Here is a 16,442-nt window from a genome sequence, read left to right as displayed (position 1 = left end):
GAGCCTGTGCAGTTCGCCACTGCCAGGGTCTCGGGATCCAGGTACAACTTCCCCGGGAGAACGCACGGCGCTCCTCAGGCTGGCGCAACATCCCACCGGCCTCTACTGCCGCAGGATCACCTGGCACGCCAAACTCCTCCCTCCCCTCGGCCTGAATGAGCCAGAGTCCCCGAATCAGCTTCTCCTTCAACCCTGTCCTGTCTGAGCGAAGAACAGACACCCTCCGGCAACCTACACGCAGAGGCAGGGCCAAATCCAAAGCTGAACCCAAATCCAAAGCTGTGCGTACAAAGAAGAGAAAGGGAAATCTCTCCCAGCAGCCTCAGGAGCAGTGGATTAAATCTCCACAATCAACTTGATGTACCCTACATCTCTTGAATAACGAATAGACAACGAATCATCCCAAATTGAGGAGGTGGACTTTAGGAGCAACAATATATATAATTTTTTCTCTTTTTCTCTTATTGTGACTGCGTATGTGTATGCTTGTGTGTGTGATTTTGTCTGTATAGCTTTGCTTTTACCATTTGTCCTGGGTTCTGTCTGTCCGAATTTTGTTTTAGTGGGTTTTTTTGTTTGTTTGTTTGCTTTTTGTGGTATGTGGGCCTCTCACTGTTGTGGCCTCTCCCATTCCGGAGCACAGGCTCCGGACACGCAGGTTCAGTGGCCATGGCTCATAGGCCCAGCCACTCCACGGCATGTGGGATCTTCCTGGAGAAGGACACGAACCCGTGTCCCCTGCATCGGCAGGCGGACTCTCAACCACTGCACCACCAGGGAGCCCTAGTGTTTTGTTTTTTTTTTTAATTAAAAAAAAATTTTAATTGTTATTTTAATAACTTTAGTTTGTTTAACTTTATTTCATTTTATTTTATTTTATTTTATCTTCTTTCTTTCTTTCTATTTTTTCTCCCTTTTATTCTGAGCTGTGTGGAGGAAAGGCTCTTGGTGCTCCAGCCAAGCATCAGGAATGTGCCTCTGAAGTGGGAGAGCCAAGTTCAGGACACTAGTCCACAAGAGACCTCCCAGCTCAACGTAATATCAAATGGTGAAAATCTCCCAGAGATCTCCATCTCAACGCCAAGACCCAGCTTCACTCAATGACCAGCAAGCTACAGTGCAGGACACCCTATGCCAAACAGCTAGCAAGACAGGAACACAACACCACCCAGTAGCAGATAGGCTGCCTAAAATCATAATAAGGCCACAGAAACCGCAAAACACACCACTAGACGTGGACCTGCCTACCAGAGAGAAAAGATCCAGCCTCATCCACCAGAACACAAGCATTAGTCCCCTCCACCTACAAAGCCTACAAAAGCCACTGAACAAACCTTAGCCACTGGGGACAGACACCAAAAACAATGGAAACTATGAACCTGCAGCATGCAAAAAGGAGACCCCAAACACAGTAAGCTAAGCAAAATTAGAAGACAGAAAAGTACACAGCAGATGAAGGAGCAAGATAAAAATCCATCAGACATAACAAATGGAGAGGAAAAATAATTCAGAATAATGATAGCAAAGATGATCCAAAATCTTGGAAATAGAATGGAGAAAATACAAGAAACGTTTAACAAGGACCTAGAAGAACTAAAGAGCAAACAAACAGTGATGAACAACACAATAAATGATATTAAAAATTCTCTGGAAGAGATCAATAGCAGAATAACTGAGGCAGAAGAACGGATAAGTGACCTGGAAGATAAAATAGTAGAAATAACTACTGCAGAGTAGAATAAAGAAAAAAGGATGAAAAGAATTGAGGACAGTCTCAGAGAGCTCTGGGACAACATTAAACACACCATTATTTGAATTATAGGGGTCCCAGAAGAAGAAGAGAAAAAGAAAGGGACTGAGAAAATATTTGAAAAGATTATAGTTGAAAGCTTCCCTAATATGGGAAAGGAAATAGTTAATCAAGTCCAGGAAGAACAGAGAGTTCCATACAGGATAAATCCAAGGAGAAACATGCCAAGACACATATTAATCAAACTATCGAAAATTAAATACAAAGAAAAAAAATTAAAAGCAGCAAGGGAAAAACAACAAATAACACACAGGGCAATCTCCATAAGGTTAATAGCTGATCTTTCAGCAGAAACTCTGCAAGCCAGAAGGGTGTGGCAGGACATATTTAAAGTGATGAAGGAGAAAAACCTACAACCAAAATTACTCTACCCAGCAAGGATCTCATTCAGATTTGATGGAGAAATTAAAGCCTTTACAGACAAGCAAAAACTAAGAGAATTCAGCACCACCAAACCAGCTTTACTACAAATGCTAAAGCAAGTACTTTAGGCAGGAAACACAAGAGAAGGAAAAGACCTACAGTAACAAACCCAAAACGATTAAGAAAATGGGAATAGGGACATACATTACCTTAAATGTAAATGGATTAAATGCTCCAAGCAAAAGACATAGACTGTCTGAATGGATACAAAAACAAGACACATATATATGCTGTCTGCAAGAGAGCCACTTCAGACCTAGAGACACATACACACTGAAAGTGTGGGGATGGCAAAAGATATTCCATGCAAATGGAAATCAAAAGAAAGCTGGTGTAGAAATTCTCATATCAAAAAAAAAAATAGGCTTTAAACAAAGAATGTAAAGAAATAAACTACATAATGTCAAGGGATCGATCCAAGAAGAAGATATAACAATTGTAAATATTTATGCACCCAACATAGGAGCAGCTCAATACATAAGGCAAATACTAACAGCCATAAAAGAGGAAAGCGACAGTAACACAATCATAGTAGGGGACTTTAACACCCCACTTTCACCAATGGACAGATCATCCAAAATGAAAATAAATAAGGAAACACAAGCTTTAAATGATACATTAAACAAGATGGACTTAATTGATATTTATAGGACATTCCATCCAAAAACAACAGAATACACGTTCTTCTCAAGTGCTCATGGAATATTATCCCAGATAGATGATATCTTGAGTCATAGATCAAGCCTTGATAAACCTAAGAAAATTGAAATCGTATCAAGTATCTTTTCTGACCACAGTGCTGTGAGACTAGATATCAATTAAAGGAAAAAAATCTGTAAAAACTACAAATACATGGAGGCTAAACAAAACACTACTAAATAACCAAGAGATCACTGAGGAAATCAAAGAGGAAATGAAAAAATACCTAGAAATAAATGGCAATGAAAACACAATGACCCAAAACATATGGGATGCAGCAAAAGCAGTTCTAAGAGGGAAGTTTCTAGCAATAGAATCCTACCTCAAGAAACAAGAAACATCTCAAATAAACAATGTAACCTTACAGCTAAAGCAATTAGAGAAAGAAGAACAAAAATACTCCCAAAGTTAGCAGAAAGAAAGAAATCATAAAGGTCAGATCAGAAATAAATGAAAAAGAAATGAAGGAGACAATAGCAAAGATCAATAAAACTAAAAGATGGTTCTTTGAGAAGATAAACAAAATTGATAAACCATTAGCCAGACTCATCAAGAAAAAAGGGAGAAGACTCAAATCAACAGAATTAGAAATGAAAAAAGAGAAATAACAACTGACACTGCAGAAATACAAAGGATCATGAGAGAGTACTACAAGCAACTATATGGCAATAACATGGACAACCTGGAAGAAATGGACAAATTGTTTGGAAAGCACAACCTTCTGAGACTGAACCAGGAAGAAATAGAAAATATAAACAGACCAATCACAAGCACTGAAATTAAGACTGTGATTAAAACCCTTCCAACAAACAAAAGCCCAGGACAAGATGGCTTCACAGGCGAATTCTATCATTTAGTGGTTAGCTAACACCTATCCTTCTCAAACTCTTCGAAAATATAGCAGTGGGAGGAACACTCCCAAATTCATTCTACGAGACCACCATCACCATGATACCAAAACCAGACAAAGATGTCACAAAGAAACAAAACTACAGGACAATATTACTGATGAACATAGATGCAAAAAATCCTCAACAAAATACTAGCAAACAGAAACCAACAACTGTTAAAAGGAACATACACGATGATCAAGTGGGGTTTATCACAGGGATGCAAGCCTTCTTAAATATACGCAAATCAACCAATGTGATACACCATATTAACAAATTGAATGAAAAAAAAATATGATCATCTCAATAGATGCAGAGAAAGATTTCGACAAACTTCAACACCCATTTATGATAAAAAAAAAAACCTCCAGAAAATCGGCAGAGGGAGCTTTCTGGAGGATAAAAATCCTCCAGAAAGTAGGCATAGAGGGAACTTACCTCAACATAATAAAGGCCATATATGATAAACCCACAGCCAACATTGTTCTCAATGGTGAAAAACTGAAATCATTTCCTCTAAGATCAGGAAGAAGACAAGGTTGCCCACTCTCACCACTGTTCTTCAACATAGTTTTGAAAGTTTTAGCCACAGCAATCAGAAAAGAAAAGAGATAAAAGGAATGCAAATCTGAAAAGAAGAAGTAAAGCTGTCACCGTTTGCAGATGACGTGATACTATACATAGAGAATCCTAAAGATGCTACCAGAAAACTACTAGAGCTAATCAATGAATTCAGTAAAGTAGCAGGATACAAAATTAATGCACAGAAATCTCTTGCATTCCTATACACTAAAGATGAAAAATCTGAAAGAGAAATTAAGGAAACACTCCCATTTACCACTGCAACAAAAAGAATAAAATATCTAGGAATAAACCTACCTACGGAGACAAAAGACCTGTATGCAGAAAACTATAAGACACTGATGAAAAAAACTAAAGATGATACAAACAGATGGAGAGATATACCATGTTCTTGGACTGGAAGAATCAACATTGTGAAAATGCCTATACTGCCCAAAGCAATCTACAGAGTCAATGCAATCCCTATCAAACTACCAATGGCATTTTTCACAGAACTAGAACAAAAAATTGCACAATTTGTATGAAAACATGAAAGACCCCGAATAGCCAGAGCAATCTTGCAAAAGAAAAATGGAGCTGGAGGAATCAGGCTCCCAGACTTCCAAGTATACTACAAAGCTACAGTAATCAAGACAGTATGGTACTGTCACAAAAAAAGAAATATAGATAAATGGAACAGGATAGAAAGCCCAGAGATAAAGTCATGCGCATATGGTCACCTTATTTTTGATAAAGGCGGTAAGAATGCGCAATGGAGATAAGACAGCCTCTTCAATAAGTGGTGCTGGGAAAACTGGACAGCTACCTGTAAAAGAATGAAATTAGAACACTCCCTAACACCACACAAAAAATTAAACTCAAAAAGGATTAAAGAGCTAAATGTAAGTCCAGACACTATCAAACTCTTAGAGGAAAACATAGGCAGAACACCCTATTGACATAAATCACAGCAAGATCCTTTTTGACCTGCCTCCTAGAGAAATGGAAATAAAAACAAAAATAAACAAATGGGGCCTAATGAAACTTAAAAGCTTTTACACAGCAAAGGAAACCATAAACAAGAAGAAAAGACAACCCTCAGAATGGGAGAAAATACTTGCAAACTAAGCAACTGACAAAGGATTAATCTCCAAAATATACAAGCAGCTCATGCAGCTCAATATCAGAAAAACAAACAACCCAGTCCAAAAATGGGCAGAAGACCTAAATAGACATTTCTGCAAAGAAGATACACAGGTTGCCAAGAAACACATGAATGGATGCTCCACATCACTAATCATTAGCAAAATGCAAGTCAAAACTACAATGAGGTTTCACCTCACACCAGTCAGTGTGGCCATCATCAAAAAATCTACAAACAGTAAATGCTGGAGAGGATGTGGAGAAAAGGGAACCCTCTTGCACTGTTGGTGGGAATGTAAATTGATATGGCCACCATGAAAAACATTATGGAGATTCCTTCAAACCTCAAAACAGAGTCACCATATGACCCAGCAATCCCACTACTGGGTATATACCATGAGAAAACCATAATTCAAAAAGAGTAATGTACCACAATGTTCATTGCAGCTGTATTTACCATAGCCAGGACATGGAAGCTACCTAAGTGTCCACTGACAGATGAATGGATAAAGAAGATGTGGCATATATATACAATGGAATATTACTCAGCCATAAAAAGAAATGAAATTGAGTTATTTGTAGTGAGGTGGATGGACCTAGAGTCTGTCATACAGAGTGAAGTAAGTCAGAAAGAGAAAAACAAATACCGTATGCTAACACATATATATGGAATCTAAGAAAAAAAAAGTCATGAAGAACCTAGGGATAAGACAGGAATAAAGACACAGCCCTACTAGAGAATGGACTTGAGGATATGGGGAGGGGTTAGGGTAAGCTGTGACAAAGGAAGAGAGTGACATGGACATATATACACTGTCAAACATAAAATAGATAGCTAGTGGGAAGCAGCCACATAGCACAGGGAGATCAGCTTGGTGCTTTGTGACCACCTAGAAGGGTGGGATAGGGAGCGTGGGAGGGAGGGGGACACAAGAGGGAAGAGATATGGGAACATATGTATATGTATAACTGATTCAATTTGTTATAAAGCAGAAACTAACACTTCATTGTAAAGCAATTATACTCCAGTAAAGATGTTTAAGGATATATAGATATTTAAGTTGTGGAATAGTACATATAGTATGATACCATTTTTATAGCATTCAAAAACAAGTAAAAGAGAACAAGATATTGTCTAATAAAATATGAATATATTGCAAAACTATTTTTAAATGACCAAGAGATGATTAAAACAAAATTGAGGCTGCTCATTATTTCCAGGAAAAGTAGAGGGGTGGGATCTGTGTGGCCTCTCAGTGCCCCTGGCTATATTCTAGTTAGATTGGTAGGTAAGATCAGGAGTGCTTATTTTATTAATGTGCTTTATCAATTATACATGCTACTTGAGGCCATCACCTATTAAATAGTATATATTTTCAGGAAATGAAAGAATAAATGTATGAGTGAATAAAAATGAAAGTTACAATATTTTCCTCCACATAACAATGGTCACAGTAAATACTCCACTTATGAGGCCATTTGTCTAGGATCTTAGATTTTAGTTAAGAAAGTAAGAGATAGTATAAAATGAATAGGTTAAGTCTAGTTGGAAAGCCACATGAACAGGACAAACATCATAGGTTGATGCTAAAATAATGAAAAAGAAGGGAAAGGAAGGAGTTGATGAATCATGCAATTTATCTGCTTATGTTTATCCTGCATAATTAAATACACGTTTGTTCTTAGAGGCAAGACCTTACCTCACTTACATAATCAGTAACATGAAGCAAAGCCAAAATGTTTCTATTAAATGTGCAAATTGTAATAAAAGCTGTATCATAATTACTGTCTAAGTAAATGCTGAACAAATGTATTCAAATTAACAACAAATGTACTTGTTAACACTACACTGATTCATGTGTTTCTTTATCTTATTAACACTTATTGGCCGTCACTGTACCAGGCACATGGTTAGAAATGAGGTCATGTAAGAAGAAACACAGTCTCAATCTTTGCAAGTGTGTTAGACAAGAGAGAAGCCTGATAAATATAAAGAACTGGTAATCTAGTGTAGCATGTGCTAAAACAGGGGTATTACCTATAAAAGGCTGCAGGCTGCAGGATGGAACCACTCTCCAGTTCATAGGAAGGGATATGAAAGCTCCAAAGGAAAGGTAATGTGGAAGCAATCCTGAAACCAGAGCAGGACTTTTACAAGTAGAGAGAAGAGGAGGAAAGGCTGTGTGAAGTCAAATAAGTGCAAGTGGCCATGGCATATTTACCAACTTGTAAGAAATGTTAAACGTGTAGGAAAATGAAGCAGATGAGGAAAGACCCCAGGATGATGCTGCAAAGGCAAAAAGGGTGAGACAGATTGTGAGGCTCTTTATATTACTGATATTGGTGAGGGTTTATCAAGCCAAGTGATGAAAACTACCACTACATGCTGAGCAAAGAAATACCATATTTACCCAGAAACATGACCACTCATCATAGTAGCATAGACAATAGAGGGAAGAAACTAAGTCTGGGAAGCCATTGATTACACCCTTAAATGGGGATGAAGGTTTAACTATGAGAAATGAGCAGCAGGTGATAATCTGACAGAAGGAAACACACAGTAGAATGTGGAAATAAGCTGGGGGTGAGGGAATGGGAAACATCACACTGGACTTAGATGATGAACATCTAAGGAGCAAGTGAAACTGCAAGATTCCTACTGTATCTCATAAAATGAGTTACTAGCTGTCCTTCTTTACAGAAAATTTGGGGGGATACTTCTGTGAGGGCATCAGGCACAGCTTATTGTAGCTACAGAACATGAAGAGCTTGATTAACAATCTACTTACTCTTGTCTCCTTTCCCCTCTTTGTTTGCAGAACACCGTTTGTAGATCTTATGCTCCCCATGAAGGAAAATTTAGGACTCCCCTTTCAAGAAGCAGATGAGACAAACTTCCCATGAACATAGAAAATATTAAGAATTAACACTAGATTGTTTCTCTTTCTTGCTTCTTAATGTAAAAGTTTATTGCTATGAACTTCCCTCTTAGAATGGCCTTTGCTGCATCCCATAAGTTCTGGTATGTTGTATTTCCATTTCCATTTGTCTAAAGAAACTTTTTTCTTGCCCCTATAATTTCTTCTTTGAGCCATTGGTTGTTCAGGAAAGTATTGTTTAATTTCCATGTATTCATCAATTTTCCAGTTTTCCTTTTATCGATTTCTAGTTTCATGCCTTTGTAATCAGAGAAGATATTCACTTTGTTGTACAGCAGAAACTAACACAACAATGTAAAGCAATTATACTCCAATAAATATATTTATTTTTTTAATTAAAGGAAAAGAATAAATAGAAATTTAAGAAAAATTAAATCTCAAAAGAATTGGAAAAAAATGCAAGGTATAGTGAAGAGAAGAACCTAAAAATATACACATATTCTTAGAGATGTGAAAGTAGATACTGTATCTACAAAAAGAAACTGAATGCTTTTTTCACCTAGGGTAATAAAAAATAATCTCTCAAATATTAAAATTAGATGGTAAAATTAAAAATTCAATGAAAAGATTGGAAGATATAATTGATCATATTTCCTAGAAAGCATGTGATATAAGAAATAGGGGAAAAAACAGTACAATTAAAACATCAATCCAAAGTGTTCAAAGAATAGAAAACTCCAGAAAAAAAGAAAGATAACATAAAAATAAAGGAGAAGAAATAAAAGAAAAATGGCATAAGAAATTTCCTTGGAACTAAAGAACATCACTTGTCAGATTAATGATTCCTCTTTATTTCCCAGCACAGTTGAAGGAGAAGGACCACACACCAAGGAAGATACATCATCATAAATTTTAAAACACTGGGGGAAAAATAAGGTCCTAAAGTCTTCCAGACAGAAAGGAAAATGGGACAAACAGAGGATGTAGACAAGAATGGCTCCCACTTCCACCACAGCCAGCCTGAAACTGAGGCATTGTGTTCAAAAGTTATGAGAAATAATTTGCACACAATATTTTTGTACCCAGCCAGAATGTTAATTAGGCATAGAGATGATAATATTTTTTTCAGATTCGTAGCCTCTCAAGAATTTTAAGTATCATGCTGAAAGAAGATATACTCCACCGAAATGAGAAAGTAAACTCAGAAGGACATGAAATATAAAAAAAAGTATAGCTACAACCCAGAAAAAGAAGATGAAAACCTTAGAATGAGTGTGAGGAAACCTTTACCCCACAGCTGCACAGCAGACCTACAGGTGACCCATTTTTAAGGCTAAAATGAGATTTATGGCTCATGTGGATACATTTAAACATATTAGAAGGAGATTTACATTCTAGCATTGAATTTATGGGTTAAATAATTAAATTTTTTTAAATTAAATAATGGCTGACCCCCCCCAACAAAAACAAACAACAAAAACACTAAGAAAAAAGCTAAGTAGATAAATAAGATGATTATTGACCTCCAGGAAAGCAAAATACATTGTACAAAGAAGGAAATAATGTTTTAGTACACTGGATATCTAGTTAAAATAGCATAAACATTACTGATTTAGCAAAAAATAAAACATGGTATATTAGGTTAATGAAAGGGTAAGTGGGGAGAAGATATAAACCACTCATGTGTAGGAAGTCAACTAATAAAAGTTGAAACCTGATCCTACCCTGAAACAACTGTGTCCAGAGCTTGGCCAGCATCTTATTTGTGCATTACAAACCTACAGAACCTTTGTGATTATGTGCACGTGTAAGAAGAAGAATTGTTATAAACCCAGAAGACCTCTGCCAAGGTTATAAATTTGAGAATTTTCAAGATACTAGGAAATATTGGTGAAATAACCAGGAAGAGGGACCTCCCTGGTGGTCAAGTGGTTAAGATTGGAGGGGGCACAGTTTCTCTGGTTAGGGAACTAAGATTCTGCCTGCTGTGTGGTGTGGCCAAAAAATAATAAAAAGTAAATAAAAATAGTCTCCAAAACCAATATTAAAAAAAAAAAAGAAAGAAGCATGAAGATTACAAGAGTAGGAGAACACTATGATTAAAGACAGAATCAGATATAATGGGCTAAATGGTGCCCCCTATCCCAAGTTATGTGCATGTCCTAATCCCTAGAACCTATGGATGTGTCTTTGATCACAAAAGATGTGGTTAAGTTTAGGAACTTGAGAGGAGGAGCATATACTGGGTCATCTGGGTGGTCTTCCTGCAATCAGGCCTTTCCTTATAAGAAGGAGGCCTAGAGAGTTTTGAATCAGACACACAGAGAAGGCTATGAAAAGACAGAGCAGAGGGAGAGATGCCACCACAAGCCAAGGAAAGCTGTTTGCCACCAGAAGCTGGAAGAGGCAGAGAACAAATTCTTCTGTAGATCCTCCAGAAGGAGTGTGGCCCAGCCAACACCTTTGACTTTTGGCCTCCAAAACTCTGCGATATTAAATTTCTCTTCTTTTTAATCCTCCAAATTTGTGAAAATTTGTTACAAAACCTGCAGGAAACTAATCCACCAAGGTGCACTCCTATTTTAAAGGACAGGACAAGTGATGACAAGACAGGCATGGAAAAAGGGTTTTTAATGAAGGTTTTTAGGGTGTCATGGACAACCTTCATAAAACAAAGGCATTGAAATGGTGAGGACACCAGAAAGGCAGGAGTGGGTGAGCTTGGACATGAGGTGAGACTAGGAAGCAGTGACTTCAACTATCTGTTAGTATTTTTTAAGGCTATAAAGAGGATAGAAGTAAGACAGAAAAAGGAGGGGACTTTCAATCCCATAAGCTAAAATCAGAATTATTTTATAATTACACCTAATTCTATAATTACACATAGGGGAACAATGAGGGGTAGGCAGTCAGACTGGGGAGAGAAATACTTGGATCAGAACCTGTCTGGCTCTTCCATTTACCTGCTTATGAGCCAGCCTTTCCAGTTAATCTCAGCTCTGTGACCCTCTAGGTCTTCATCTGTATATTGAAGATAATAATACTTATCCGTATAAACAGCTCATTCAGCTCAATATTAAAAAAAGAAAACAAACAACCCAATCCAAAAATGGGCAGAAGATCTAAATAGACAGTTCTCCAATGCAGGCATACAGATGGCCAAGAAGCACATGACAAGCTACTCAACATCAATAATTATTAGAGAAATGCAAATCAAAACTACAATGGGGGGGCTCCCTGGTGGCACCTAAATAGACATTTCTCCAAAGAAGACATACAGATGGCCAAGAAGCACATGAAAAGCTGCTCAACATCACTAATTATTAGAGAAATGCAAATCAAAACTACAATGGGGTATCACCTCATACCAGTTAGAATGGCCATCATTAGAAAATCTACAAACAACAAATCCTGGAGAGGGTGTGAAGAAAAGGGTACCCTCTTGCACTGTTGGTGGGAATGTAAATTGATACAGCCACTATGGAGAACAGTTTGGAGGTTCCTTAAAAAACTAAAAGTAGAATTACCATATGATCCAACAATCCCACTACTGGGCATATACCCAGAGAAAACCATAATTCAAAAAGACACATGCACCCCAATGTTCATTGCAGTACTATTTACAATAGCCAGAACATGGAAGCAACCTAAATTCCCATCGATAGATGAATGGATAAAGAAGATGTGGTACATATATACAAGGGAATATTACTCAGCCATAAAAAGGAACAAAATTGAGTCATTTGTTGAGACGTGGATGGATCTAGAGACTGTCATACAGAGTGAAGTACGTTAGAAAGAGAAAAACAAATATCGTATATTAATGCATATATGTGGAACCTAGAAAAATGGTACAGATGAACCGGTTTGCAGGACAGAAATCAAGACACAGATGCAGAGAACAAACATATGGACACCAAGTGGGGAAAGCGGCGGAGGGGTGTGGGTGGTGGTGTGATGAATTGAGCGATTGGGATTGACATGTATACACTGATGTGTATATAATTGATGACTAATAAGAACCTGCTGTATAAAAATAAAATAAAATAAAATTGAAAAATTAAAAAAAGAAAAAAACTATCCATGAGGTCAGTAAGTTCCTTAAGTAAAGCAATGTGTGTAGCACGTTTGGCACGTTGTCCCCTGCGTGTCGAGTCCTTAAAGGTGTAAGAGTTATTATTCCTGTGTCGTGAGTTGTCACTGTTAGTAGTTTTAAGTCAGAGTAAAAGAATACAGAGATGCTCTATAAAAATTCACATTAACTGCAAAATACTCAGACCAAAGGCACTACATATTATAGATGACACACGTCCCTGAGTTGGTAAAGCTTTTGAAAACTCAGTGCAGTTAACTGAGAGATAAATGGAGAACTTTATTATAATAGAGCACTAGTAGTCCACTGACCATCTTCAACAGAAATCTCAAAATAAAACATAAGGTGTGCCTTCTCTTTGAGGAAGCAGGGAATAAAATGCATTACTCTTGTTGTGACTGGGTACTTCTATTTCTTAATGAGCACGTGTGCCAAAGAACTGGACCTTTGTCCCCACCCAGCTTTCTCATTACAGAACTTCGCTAAGTTATGCATATTTTATCTCAAGCAAGAGAAGCTTCTTTGCCAGGAGGTGGGACTGAAATATCTAAATACCTACAAGAGGTCAGTGCCTATCACTTAGTAGATAACTCAAAGGTCTGGATACATTCAGAGATAGACTTCAATATCAAATTCATATTTCTGTTCTTTTCTGAACTACTGACAGTTTTTACCCTGGAAAAGAGCAGACTTAGAGAAAACATGACAAGGTGCTCACATACCTAATGGGCTGTCAGGTAGGAGATGAATTGTACAGGCATCCAGTAGCTGTAGGTGGAAGAACCTTGAAGAACTGGAGGGTCATGCTCCAAACATGGGAAGAAAGAAACGTCTGCACTATTACAGGTTTCTGGGTGAAGGCAGAACACAAGGGCCTCCCAATAATCTTACTACAGCCAGGCTCTTTCTGCCATTGATAGACACCTGACTTTGTTTATGCATAAAACTAGAAAATCCAGGGGTAAGAAGCCTTCAAATATAGCTGGATCTAGGGTTTCCAATATACTTGCCCTGGAGAAGGATGGCATATCTCCAGACAATTGCGTGTGGGCAAAGCAAGTTGAGGTTCCCAACTTTGATCTTTGATCTTTGGCTGCTGCAAAGATCACAGAATATTGGATAAAAATACTGAGGACAGATGGTGTCGGGTCTCCATCCTAACTAAACGCAATCATCTTCTGGAATGATGGGACTGACACAAGTATCCAGGCCCTACTCTCAGGTATTCTACTTCATCAGTCTTAGAATCCCACCAGAGTATCTGCATTTTTAACACATGCCCTTTCTTGTCTTATAGGACTCTTTGAGTGTTCAAGGAGATAGTTTATGTGAGACCACTTTGAAAAATGCCATGGAAATGCTAAAAATCATTCATCTAATTTACAGTGAATTTGCCAAGATCATGGAAATAATTAGTGACAGAGCCAAGAGCCAGATCTCCTGAGCTTCCAGCCAGAGTTCTTTCTAGTACTCTACATTATACTGTGTGCTCACACAATATGTGTGTATACTTGTGCATACACATACACATATATGTGCATGTACGTGTCAGTATGTGTATATCTATATACACAGGTATGTGTGTGTACATACCTGTATTGTGTGTATATATGTCTCTTTTACCAAATTTGAGTTATAAAGCTCACAGCAATGTATCAATCATCCAGTACTGTACAAAAGTTACTGGATGTACTACCTTCCTATTTCACACTCTGAGACACCGTACAAGGGAATTTTGTGTAATGCCAATCACAATTGCAAAAAGTAAAACACTGAAAGGAAACTTCCAGACACCAACATTTTACAGCAGATGAGATAGAGTTCTTTTGTTGCAAATAGCAGAAGAAGACAGCTTGACCAAACTTAATGATACATGTAATCTATTGGACTTTGTGTCCTAACACACAGCTTGTTTAAGGCAAAGCTTGATTCAGCTGGTCAGACTAAGTCATTTGAGCCTGGTTATCTCTCGTATTTCTAGATCTGCTTCCCCATTATTTGCTCTGTCCACTCCAGTCTCACGTCTTATTGTCCCAGATGACTGGCAATGGCTCTACAGCTACGGGTTCCCGGCATTCAGACTCAGCACGTGCCCATCTCTAAGCCAGTTACTATGACTTTCAGAGGATGCTTATCAGCTTGGAAGATGGCCGCCACCACAGCATCCACTGCTGTTAGCAGAGTGGGCTTTGCCTTTCGTCATGCGTAGGTGGGAATTCACAAATGTAGGAAGGAGTTCAGATACATGTGGCAAAATGGATTTTCCTGCAGTGCACCCAGAGGGGCACAATGACTATTTTAATCTATGATAATCTAAAACATATTTTATATTGAAACAAATGTGAGAATATTATGGGAGAAAACATAAATTTTTAATAAAATAAAAGGCCTCAAAACTTTTGAAGCTGAAAATAAATACTTCATACTCTGTATTTAGGCAACAACCCAGGCTGTCCCTCACTCCAGCCAGGATGAAAAACTCCGTTTTCCCAACGTAGAGGTTCTTGTGTGGAAACAGTTCAGTTGCCCAGCTTTACAACATCAGAATGGATGTGGAGACAATCTTGCTTGAGGCTTTCTAATTTTGTAGGAACCATTCTCTTCATTGTTGGAATGACAAAAATATTAACTAAGTGCAAGCTGAAAATTATCTGAGAGAGCATATTACTTAAATATCAAAATAACCACATTATAAAGATATCAAGTTGTAGGTATTTCTACAGTTTGAATTCAAAAGTTAAATTTCTATGAATAATGTTTCATACATGCCCTATTGGGGGGACTTTCTTTCTTATTTATCTTCCTTCATTGTTCTTCTACCAGCAAAATCCCACATATACTTTGTGGGCCAATTCAAGCCCATCTCCTCTGTGAAAGTTTTTCTTACCAATTCTAAATACAGCTGTAGCCCCACCCAAGTCTGAAGGGATTACATTTCCTTCAACAGCTGTATCATACAGGGAAAACAGCATAGCTTCTGGCCTCAGAACACTTGAGTTCAAGTCCATGCTCTCTTTTTTGAGCATTTTACAGCACCATTTAATTTTTCTGTGTGTTCGTAGTAAAAAGAGGACACTGGATGGTAGATGTGAACATTTATCTGTACTTGATGCACTATGAAAACATAGGGGGACAATTGATTCCTACATTCCTGGGGCATTTATGGGGTAGTACATTGGAAGATGTGTGAGCTATCCCATCAAATAGCCTAGTGTTGATTCCTGACTTAGACAGCTTCTAGCTGCACCTATTTGGGGAAATCATTTAATCTTTATAAGCCTCTTTTTCTTATTTGAAAAATAGGATTTTTGTGAGCCCAGAGTAAGGTAATATGTGTAAAGCAGAGGACCCGGTACATAATGGAGTTTAAAAAATTGTGGCTATTACTCTCCTAATTCAATACTGTAAGTATATACATATGCTACCATGTGCTTTCTCATGTATTTCTTGCTGTCATAAATGGCATATGTCTGGAGAAAGATCCCAGGCCTTCAACTCCAGGGCTCAGTTCAGTGTGTCTGAACATTGACTTCCAGTGTCTGGTCCTGTCTCCCTAACTCTGAGATGAATGAATTGGATATGAGTTTCTCTAGGTCTCCCCATCCTGCATCTGACACACTTGTGCTTTTGTCCTGGTGCTATGGACTCATTGCCATGGCATCCTGGGTGTAGCCTCCATGTCTCTGATGCAGTTTTCTACCCAGCATCATTTGTATCATCAATTTCATGACAGCTAGGAGAGTGTGATGTAGATAAGCCGTTCTGCTTGATTACAAGGTCGATTCTAATGGTCCCTCTCTCTTTCCATAATCAACTATCCTATTTAGAAGAGTCTCTATAGTGCAGTAGTTCCCACCCTGAGGTCTCAGCATCCCTTGTAACAGTTTTGCAATATATCAGCAGTAACGTTTTAAAAGCATGGGGGAGTGGGAGGGAAAGAGAGA

Source organism: Lipotes vexillifer, unplaced genomic scaffold (assembly GCF_000442215.2).
Source record: "Lipotes vexillifer unplaced genomic scaffold, Lipotes_vexillifer_v1.1 scaffold356, whole genome shotgun sequence".
Lineage (NCBI taxonomy): Eukaryota > Metazoa > Chordata > Mammalia > Artiodactyla > Lipotidae > Lipotes > Lipotes vexillifer.
Note: the sequence above shows the minus strand (reverse complement) of the source record.